The 10,864-nt window shown below is 38.8% G+C and overlaps 1 long non-coding RNA gene across 1 annotated transcript; it reads right to left on the reverse strand.

Moving 5' to 3' along the window:
• Positions 1–426: 426 nt before the first annotated feature.
• LOC127932684 (uncharacterized) lies at positions 427–6,465 on the reverse strand. The gene is made up of 3 exons (XR_008146350.1): positions 6,164–6,465; positions 2,225–2,249; positions 427–1,135 (listed from the first exon to the last, which is right to left on the reverse strand). It is a non-coding gene; the product is annotated as an uncharacterized LOC127932684 (long non-coding RNA).
• Positions 6,466–10,864: the final 4,399 nt, after the last annotated feature.

The following is a 10,864-nucleotide window of genomic DNA, read 5'->3' on the forward strand; positions in this document are numbered from 1 at the left end:
ACACATGCTATGCACCCTCACTCCTTCACCCATACAGTATTATTGGAGCCTGGCTGAATACACCGGGGACTGTTCCACAGTTTGTCAATTAAAGCAGAGAGGCGTGAATAAGGCCCTCTCAGCCATGAGCACATAATTAGCAGAAGCCATCATCACATCCTATCCCTCAATAAATTATGTTTCACATCACTCCCAGTCATATCCTCCAATTAGCAAGCACCTGAAGGTAGCCTAAATATTGATTTTTATTAGAGGAATTACACACACACAGAGCAGAGGCACGCGAGAGACATTCAGGTTCTGTATTAGACTTTATGCAACTATTTCCTCCAACTCAATATTAATAGGCGATTGCAGCCTCATCAGCTAAGAAATCAGAGGTGTGGGGACTGAGAGACATAACATTCTTTGTAGATATGGCAGGGTACGAACTATCTAGTCCATTGTGCTAGTAGGAAATATGAGAGACGAGGCCAGGGCAGAGTTAGGTGTGAATTAGAAATTAAGGAGTTGACTAAGAGTTTACAAATGGAAGAGCTCAATGTATCTCTAATATTTGGGAAAAGCATTTATTGCATGCATGTTTACCAAAATATCTGATAGTGTGTTTAAACCTACATACATTCCACTGTGAAATCATTCAGAGCATTCCATCTTGGAAACCTGTGAGCTAAACAAGTGTTTGGCATGAAAGCTAATGTTTCCAGAGGACTGTATGCCCCAATAAACATCAATAACACACTGCTCTAGTTCCTCGCACACTAATCTTCCAGTTTATATTGAGAGTGCATCACAAGATGGGCACCCTCAACCCACCATCACACAAGCAAGCATGCTGCTGCTTCCCATCCTCTCTCTCCCTCTCCCTCTCCCTCTCCCTCTCCCTCTCCTGGGGGGTGTTAAACGGGTACATCTGTCAGAGGTTTGGGGGGCACCTTAAAGACAGTGGGGGCGGAGGGGGCCACTGTTCCCCAGCCAGGCAGGAGACAGAGTTGGCTCATACTGCTGTTGAACTGGGCTGCTCAGGCACAAACACAGAGCTGTGCTGGCTAGCCTGCTAGGATTGGTGGGTTTGGATCCGTCTTGGCATGGGCTGCTGTGACAGCTGTCTGGAAATGGTGGGAGCCCCTGAGATCTGAGACAGAGAAGAGCAGGAGCAAACTCTTAGTGTGAAAAATTTTTTCCCTGTTCTCCCAACACAGTTTCAAACATATATAGAATAAGAAATAGGCGGCTCAGCCAAATCAACAAAGAAAAAAAAGTAATATAATGAGGATACTTTTTCTAAATACATAATGACTGTAAAGAACATGCTGTAATTGGATGACTTCTATCTTAAGTCTTCCTTTGAGACATACTTCAGGAGCTGTTTCATTTTTGTCCAACCGGATGGATCATAGTGATTTCTTTCCATTAATGGATTCTGAATTTAAAAAAAAAAACTTCAGCTTGCATGTCATTAGTTCTTTATTTAACTTGTATGGCTGCAATCCAGATATCGGGATAAGTGGCATTAACCAGCTCGGGAGTTTTATTCCTCTGCTGGTAGCGTGACTACAGCTCAAGCTCATTACCATAACGCACAATGCGCAAAAATATTCCTAAAAATATTTAACCTCCACACATTAACAAGTAAAATAGCTCAAATGAAAGATAAACAAGTTGTTTATCTAGCCAGCAAGTCAGATTTCTAAAATGTTTTATGGCGAAAACATAGCACATATTTATGTCAAACCACCACCGCAGACATAGCTCATTAGCATAGCCAAGTAGGAAAAAATATGCAATCAACAAACGCAGGATTAAAAGAAATCATTTCACTAACCTTTTGAAATCTTCATCAGATGACAGTAATATAACATGTTACACAGTACATTACTTTTTTTTCAATAATATGCTATATATATCCATAAATCTCTGTTTACAATGATGCATCGTTCAAAAAATGCTACCCAAATGTCCTGAGAAATGACGATAGCCCCGGCAGATAACGTCAGCTAACAAGGAATACACATCATAAACTTTGACTAAATATGCATGTTTTACATATGTATAGCAAGATACACTTCTTCTAAATGCAATTGCATTGTTACATTTAATTTTAACGTTACATTTTGCGTTCACTAGACTATAATATGGAGTCGGCGCTCCCACAGTAGCATAATGACTACTCTATCTTGGAGTCGACAGAAACCCAAAATGAATACATTAAATATTCCCTTACCTTTGTTATTCTTCCATCAAACGACCTGTAAGGGATTATACTCACCAAATTAGTGTTCAGTTTTCAAGTCTGCGTCTTTCAGTTCTCAAAATAGCCTGATTTTGGTAAAAATGTAGTCAAAATTGAAGTGGTTGCGCACCAAAACTTCGAAAGAATATATAATATGTCGAGTAAACTTGTCAAACTAACTTCATAATCAAGCTTTAACATGTTATAAAGGTGTACAGCAATTTTGAGAACAAACAGAAACACAAGCACTGTTCAATCGATCTTGGAAAAAGAGAGGACTTGACAAAGTGTGACGGGTGCTCAAACTGGGCGATTTCAGATGAGAAGAGATATTTTGGGAAAATGCAGATTGAGAGTTCTGTCTATACAGATGAGAAGAGACATAATTTAAACGGTTTAAACGGTTTTAAAATATTTAGAGTGTTTTCTATTCGATAATATTTTTTATTTGCATATATTAGCAACTTTTGACAAAAATGTATCATGTTTTATATGGGTACCCAAATCCTCCAGAAGGGGCAGTAAACCGTGGTAACCGCTGAATAGCATAGCGCTACATACAATAAATATTACTATAAATATTTATATTCACAAAATCAGAAGTGCAATATAGGGAGAAAAAAAATTTGCCTTTTGTTAATTCACCTGTCGTCTCACATTTTGAAATTATGCTTTACAGCGAAAGCAATCCAAGCATTTGTGTAAGTTTATCGATCACACGATAAAACATTAAGTACACTTAGTATCAAGTAGCTCGGTCACGAAAATCAGAAAAGCAATCAAATTAATTGTTTACCTTTGATGATCTTTTGTATTCTTTCACTCAAGAGACTCCCAGTTACACAACAAATGTTCCTTTTGTTCCATTAAGATTATTTTTAGATCCAAAATACCTCCATTTGTTTGTCGCATTATGTTCAGAATTCCACAGGAAAGAGCGGTCATGACAACGCAGACAAATTCCAAATAGTTTCCATAATGTCCACAGAAACATGTCAAACATTTTTTATAATCAATCCCCAGGTTGTTTTTAAAATATATAATCAATAATATATCAACCGCAAATGTCTTTCACAGTAGGATAGGGAAAGCAATACCTATCCAAACTCTGTTGCGCGAGCAAAACTCATGTGACCAATTGACGCGATGTCATCGTTCTGGCTCATTTTTCAAAATAAAAGCCTGAAACTATGTCTGAAGTGGAGTTTTCAAAATAGAAGCCACTTCCGGTTTTGATTTTCCTCCGGGTTTCGCAATATCAGTTCTGTTATACTCACAGACAATATTTTGACAGTTTTGGAAACTTTAGAGTGTTTTCTATCCAATACTAATAATAAAATGCCTATATTAGCAACTGAGACTGAGGAGATGGTCGTTTACAATGGGCACCTTTTCATCCAAGCTACTCAATACTGCCCCTGCAGCCATAAAAAGTTTAACCAGGCAAGTCAGGTAAGAACAGTGGGTTTAACTGCCTTGTTCAGGGGCAGAATGGCAGATTTTTACCATGTCAGCTCATGGATTTGATTCGGCAACCTTTTGGTTATTGGCCCAACAATCGAACCACTAAACTACCTACGCTCAAAGTTAAAGAAGGATATCCTTCTTTCCTTCTTGGAAAAGCAGGATATCAATCTTCTTCACGTAACGTGCTAATTTATAGGTTTTCTAACACATTCTGATCCTTTGTATCAATATTTAAAATAAGTCATCAAAAATCATGGTGGTATTGCTAGTCACTTTGCATTTGCTCTGTTGTAACAAAAGCCCACATGGCAGCTTCACCATTCACTGCCTCTTCTCCATTAAATTACTATAGAGTTAACACTACACAAAAAACACTGTTCCAGAACATAGATTTAAGCACAGGGATACATACAGCAGTTACTAGTCTCCCATTACCCTTGGTGTAGTCCTACCATGACAAGGCCTTGTTTTTTATTTTATTTGATTTGATATTTTATCAACAATACAAAACATACACATACAAAGGGCGACATCATACAAACATCAACTACATCACCCCTGCCCCACTAGTTCTAACCCTTATCACTATCCGCCAAATGGCCTCAAACTACACGATTTTGTTTCTCTCCATCACCCACACATTTTTAGATAGTAAAGTATTTGACCTTTCCATTGTGTGAACAATGGCGGATTGGTTGATTTCCAATTTTTATATATATGTTTTTTTAAATGACTGATGAGAAAAGTATTTAGCAGCCCACCAGGTATCTCATTGCACCCTCATATGCCATGTCTTGAAATATGCAGACAGACAAATTAAAAGCACATTTACATTGTAATACTTCTGAAGCCATCTTTCCAACTCCTCCCATAACTTTTGGACTTCGTAACATTCCCAGAAGGCATGAATTATTGAGTCATTAGTAGTTTTACACTTCAAACATGACTCTGCCGTAGTGCTGTAGAATTTGTGAAATTTTTATCTTGTGTAATACATTCTATACATACATTTATAATAGATTAATCATCCATTTTCATTAACATTTTCATTAGTTATGTTCCAACATTCCCTCTATCTTGTGCCAATATCAGTTATTTTAAAATCTTGGTTTCAATAGTTTCTACATATTTTTATGAGATTGTCAGTTGATTAGGCTCTCTATAAGGTTTTGAATAGCTAACCTTTCATATGAATACACTTTTTAAAGGCAAATAGGACTACCTCAAGATGTCCAAAAGATTTCAAATTGACATTTTGTGATATAAAAGTTTTAAATTGGATGTATTTGAAAATATCTACATGGTCAATCCAAAATTGCTTTTTAAAGCTGTCATGGAAATAGATGTCTTTCCTATTAGCAAGTCATTTACAGTTTCTATGCCTTTAGTTTTCCATGTTTATCGAGGAATTCTGAAAAGCTATCCAAGGATTGTTCCATAAGGTTGTGTTTCGAGGGAGTGATATTGGTTCTTGTAGAATACATTTCATTTTCTTCCATATTGGTATTTGTTAATTGAAATAATTCCTGTTCTTAGCTGTATCTTTTGATAATAAATACGTAAACATATTCTGGGGATGAGCATGCACATCTTCAATTGTTCCTCTTCAGTGCATTTACTATATGTTTACAAGTAAAATCCCTGAGGAGCAAGTTTACACAATTGCAAGTATGGAAGGTTAAAACCACTCTCAGACTTAGAAAGATGTCAAACTTTCCATTTTATTCAATGATTTTTATTTGCCCATATAAAGTCTGTTATGACCGAGTATACTTTTTTAAAGAATGTCTTCGGTATTTGGTAGCCATGCCATTCTGAAGAGGTTTATTCTAAATCAAATCCAAATCAAATAAAATTTTATTTGTCACATACACATGGTTAGCAGATGTTAATGCGAGTGTAGCGAAATGCTTGTGCTTCTAGTTCCGACAATGCAGTAATAACCAACAAGTAATCTAACTAACAATTCCTCAGCGTGGGAGCCTCTTGTTTTAGTTTCTGTCTGTAGGCAGGGATCAACAAAATGGAGTCGTGGTCAGCTTTTCCGAAAGGAGGGCGGGGCAGGGCCTTATATGCGTCGCGGAAGTTAGAATAGCAGTGATCCAAGGTTTTTCCAGCCCTGATTGCGCAATCGATATGCTGATAAAATTTAGGGAGTCTTGTTTTCAGACTAGCCTTGTTAAAATCCCCAGCTACAATGAATGCAGCCTCCGGATAAATGGATTCCAGTTTGCAAAGAGTCAAATAAAGTTTGTTCAGAGCCATCGATCTGTCTGCTTGGGGGGGAATATATATGGCTGTGATTATAAATTAAAGAGAATTCCCTTGGTAGATAATGCGGTCGACATTTGATTGTGAGGAATTCTAAATCAGGTGAACAGAAGGACTTGAGTACCTGTATGTTGTTATGATCACACCACGTCATGTTAACCATGAAGCATTAGCCCCCGCCCCTCTTCTTACCAGAAAGATGTTTGTTTCTGTCTGCGCGATGCGTGGAGAAACCAGCTGGCTGCACCGACTCCGATGGCGTCTCTCCAGTGAGCCATGTTTCCGTGAAGCAAAGAACGTTACAGTCTCTGATGTCCCTCTGGAATGCTACCCTTGCTCGGATTTCATCAACCTTGTTGTCAAGAGACTGGACATTGGTGAGAAGAATGCTAGGGAGTGGTGCAGGATGTGCCCGTCTCCGGAGTCTGACCAGAAGACCGCCTCGTTTCCCTCTTTTTCGGAGTCGTTTTTTTGGGTCGCTGCATGGGATCCATTCCGTTGTCCTGTTTGAAAGGCAGAACACAGGATCCGCGTCGTGAAAAACATATTCTTGGTCGTACTGATGGTGAGTTGACGCTGATCTTATATTCAGTAGTTCTTCTCGACTGTATGTCATGAAACCTAAGATGACCTGGGGTACTAATGTAAGAAATAACACGTAAAAAAACAAAAAACTGCATAGTTTCCTAGGAACGCGAAGCGAGGCGACCATCTCTGTCGGCGCCGGAAGTACTTGTCTACCTGTAAGATTTATGGGAAGATTATCCCATTTAATTAAATCTGCTTTCATATGGTGTGGCAGGTAGCCTAGTGGTTAGCATGTTGGACTTGAAACTGAAAGGTTGCAAGATCAAATTCCTGAGCTGACAAGGTAAAAATCAGTTGTTCTACCACTGAACAAGCCAGTTAACCAAGCCAGTTAACTCACTGTTCCTCAGCCATCATTGAAAATAATAATTTTTCTTAACTGGCTTGCCTAGTTAAATAAAGGTAAAATATTGTTAGGTAATGGAGTAAAATTATCTTTATATTTTTGTTGTTTGTTGTCACTTATTAAGCATTATAAGTACAGTATTTAAAAAAAAAATTCATCCACTTGAAGGATTGCTGTAAATCGTGAGTTATTCTATTTCTTATTCCGATTGCCATTATTTGAGTTTTTTCCACGTTAATATTATATCTTAAGATTTTTGAGTATTCTGAAAATATCTTTTAACAAAGGGGGCATTGAGTTTTCAATATTGGTCAGGTATATCAGGAGATCATCTGCAAATAACCTTTTTATTTATGTTTATATTTGTGGATTACCGATACTGATACCTGTTAGAAACAGGAGGAGGGAGAGGAGACATCCTTGTATTGTGCCCCTTTCAAAATCAATTTGATCAGATACAGTAATGTATTATTTGTAAATATTTTTGCTTTCGGACATTCATTGTTCAGATGGAACATTGAACGTTTCCAAAGTTCGGAAAAGTAAGGCCATTTAAGACAGTCAAAATCCTTATCAGAGCATGTGCAGACCAGCTGGCTGGTGTGTTTACGGACATATTCAATCAATCCCTATCCCAGTCTGCTGTTCCCACATGCTTCAAGAGGGCCATAATTGTTCCTGTTCCCAAGAAAGCTAAGGTAACTGAGCTAAACGACTACCGCCTCGTAGCACTCACTTCCGTCATCATGAAGTGCTTTGAAAGACTAGTCAAGGACCATATCACCTTCACCCTACCTGACACCCTAGACCCACTCCAATTTGCTACCTGCCCCAATAGGTCCACAGACGACGCAATCACAACCACACTGCACACTGCCCTAACCCATCTGGACAAGAGGAAAACCTACGTGAGAATGCTGTTCATCGACTACAGCTCAGCATTTAACACCATAGTATCCTCCAAACTTGAGACCCTGGGTCTCGACCCCGCCCTGTGCAACTGGGTACTGAGCTTCCTGAAGGACCGCCCCTAGGTGGTGAGGTAGGTAACAACATCTCCACCCCGCTGATCCTCAACACTGGGGCCCCACAAGGGTGCGTTCTGAGCCATCGGAGTGTGGTGTCAGGAAAATAACCTCACACTCAACGTCAACAAAACAAAGGAGATGATCGTGGACTTCAGGAAACAGCAGAGGGAGCACCCCCCTAACCACATCGACGGGACAGGAGTGGAGAGGGTAGTAAGTCTTAAGTTCCTCGGCGTACACATCAGGGACAAACTGAATTGGTCCACCTACACAGACAGCGTGGTGAAGAAGGCGCAGCAGCACCTCTTTAACCTCAGGAGGCTGAATAAATTAGGCATCCTGTCGTGCTGTATCACCGCCTGGTACGGCAGCTGCTCCACCCACAAACGTAAGGCTCTCCAGAGGGTATTGAAGTCTGCACAACGCATCACCGGGGGCAAACAACCTGCCCTCCAGGACACCTACACCACCCAATGTCACAGGAAGGCCATAAAGATCATCAAGGACAACAATCACCCGAGCCACTGCCTGTTCACCCCGCTATCATCCAGAAGGCGAGGTCAGTACAGGTGCATCAAAGCAGGAACGAGAGACTGAAAAACAGCTCCTATCTCAAGGCCATCAGACTGTTAAACAGCCACTAATAACATTGAGTGGCTGCTGCCAACATACTGACTCAACTCCAGCCACTTTAATAATGGAAAAATGTATGTGAAAATGTATCACTAGCCACTTTAAACAATGCCACTTAATATAATATTTACATACCCTACATTACTCATCTCATATGTATATACTGTACCCTATACCATCTACTGTATCTTATCATCTTTATGTAATACATGAATAACTAGCCACTTTAAACAATGCCATTTTTATGTTTGCATACCCTACATTACTCATCTGATATGTATATACTGTATTCTATACCATCTACTGCATCTTGCCTATGCCGTTCTGTACCATCACTCATTCATATAGTTTTATGTACTGTACATATTCTTCATCCCTTTACACTTGTGTGTATAAGGTAGTTGTTGTGGAGTTGTTAGGTTAGATTACTCGTTGGTTATTACTGCATTGTCGGAACTAGAAGCACAAGCATTTCGCTACACTCGCATTAACATCTGCTAACCATGTGTATGTGACAAATAAACATTTGATTTGATTTTGAAACAAATTCTAGTATATATATACGAATAAAATATTATTACACTATTACCCTATTGCTAACAAAAAACACATATATAAAAATAATTGCACAAATCCTATATCACACAAATACACTATAACACACTTATTAAGAAGAGAACCTTATTATTACACTATTGCACTTCAAACAAGAAACACACAAACTAAATTGTACAACTAATTGCATTAGTACTGTACGAAGTTAGAGGTGCGCTTTTTTGATAGAGTCCACCGCTCCCCCTACTTCTGGCTTCTGAGTGTGAGACCTTCCCAGGCACAAACTAAAATCATGGTGCCCACTCCGACAAGGTTAATTGACCCACAGTCCCAGACAGTGACATGATATCATTAAGGTGACGTATAAATGAACGATAGAAAAATTATCGTGCAAATGTCACCATTGGTTTTTTTTGTGCGGGCGCCCCATGCCTAAATCCGCCACTGCCTACACACAATACCCCATAACGTCAAAGTGGAATTACGTTTTTTGACATTTTTACAAATTCATAGAAAATTAAAAGCAATTAGCTTTTTGTTCTGAATACAAAGTGTTATGTTTCGGGCAAATCCAACACAACACATTACTGAGTACCACTCTCCATATTTTCAAGCTGAACAGAACGATTCTATCAAACACTTTATTCCCAGCAACATAATTTTTGGGGGCAAAATCCAACATACAAATGTTTTATTTTTTGTCTTTATTTAACTAGGCAAATCAATTAAGAACAAATTCTTATTTTCAATGACGGCCTAGGAACATTGGGTTAACTGCGTTGTTCAGGGGCAGAACAATAGATGTTTACCTTGTCAGCTCAGGGATTTGATGTTGCAACCTTGCAGTTACTCATCCAACACTCTAACCACTAGGCTGTAAAGCAGATCATTACCCTTCAATAAATGGGATTACATTACTCATCTTGTACTAATAAACAACAATTGTGATCAAAAGTTATTCTGATCAATAGCAAGCTATAGTGTCTGCTCTTTACAAGGCTTTGGCTTGAGTAATCTGTTTTCTCAGTGGATATGAACGGGGGTCACACCTGTAGCCTATAGAGTGGAAGTGGACATCCTGTTGTGTGACCTTCAGCTAAAGCATCCACAAAAGCAACAGCTTTTATAAAACCAGGAAACGAGAAGAAGTATGACTGTTTGCATTGTGAGGCAAACCAATAAATATATTAACCTTTACAAAACAAAACATATTGGCTCCTCCAAGCTTTTGTGTGTTACATTTCGATTAAACAGCAAAAAAAAAAATGTTTTTTTTTCTGGAGACTTGTCTAGCCATGTTGTGTTTGTAATGGGAGTGGAAGTGTTGAGCGTTGATTGAAGAAATAGAAGTGCCTATATGTAAATCTACGTTCTGTTTATCTTGCCAATACTGAATAAACATTACTTTGACCTTTTATGAAAAGCATGGTCCTTGAAGAAAGCAATTCAGCGTAAATAGCACATGTAGCATCCAGACACTAGGATATGTGAAGGCATGCATTTGATGCATAAGATTTCTTCACTGGCATTTGTTGGTATGTTTGTGATTTCATGTCCTGATTGATATAATTGTGTTTTTACCAGTGGATGCTTGGCTATAGTGGCTCAGGCTAAGAGCCAGAGATAGATGAGAGATGAGAGATTAGAGAGAGAAGTACTCTTACAGTGAGATGGAGATGACATTTTAATCAGCCTGATACGGTAAATGAAACGGTAACTGAAACGGTTCTAATCTGTGGTGAA

This window comes from Oncorhynchus keta, chromosome 10 (genome assembly GCF_023373465.1).
Source record: "Oncorhynchus keta strain PuntledgeMale-10-30-2019 chromosome 10, Oket_V2, whole genome shotgun sequence".
Lineage (NCBI taxonomy): Eukaryota > Metazoa > Chordata > Actinopteri > Salmoniformes > Salmonidae > Oncorhynchus > Oncorhynchus keta.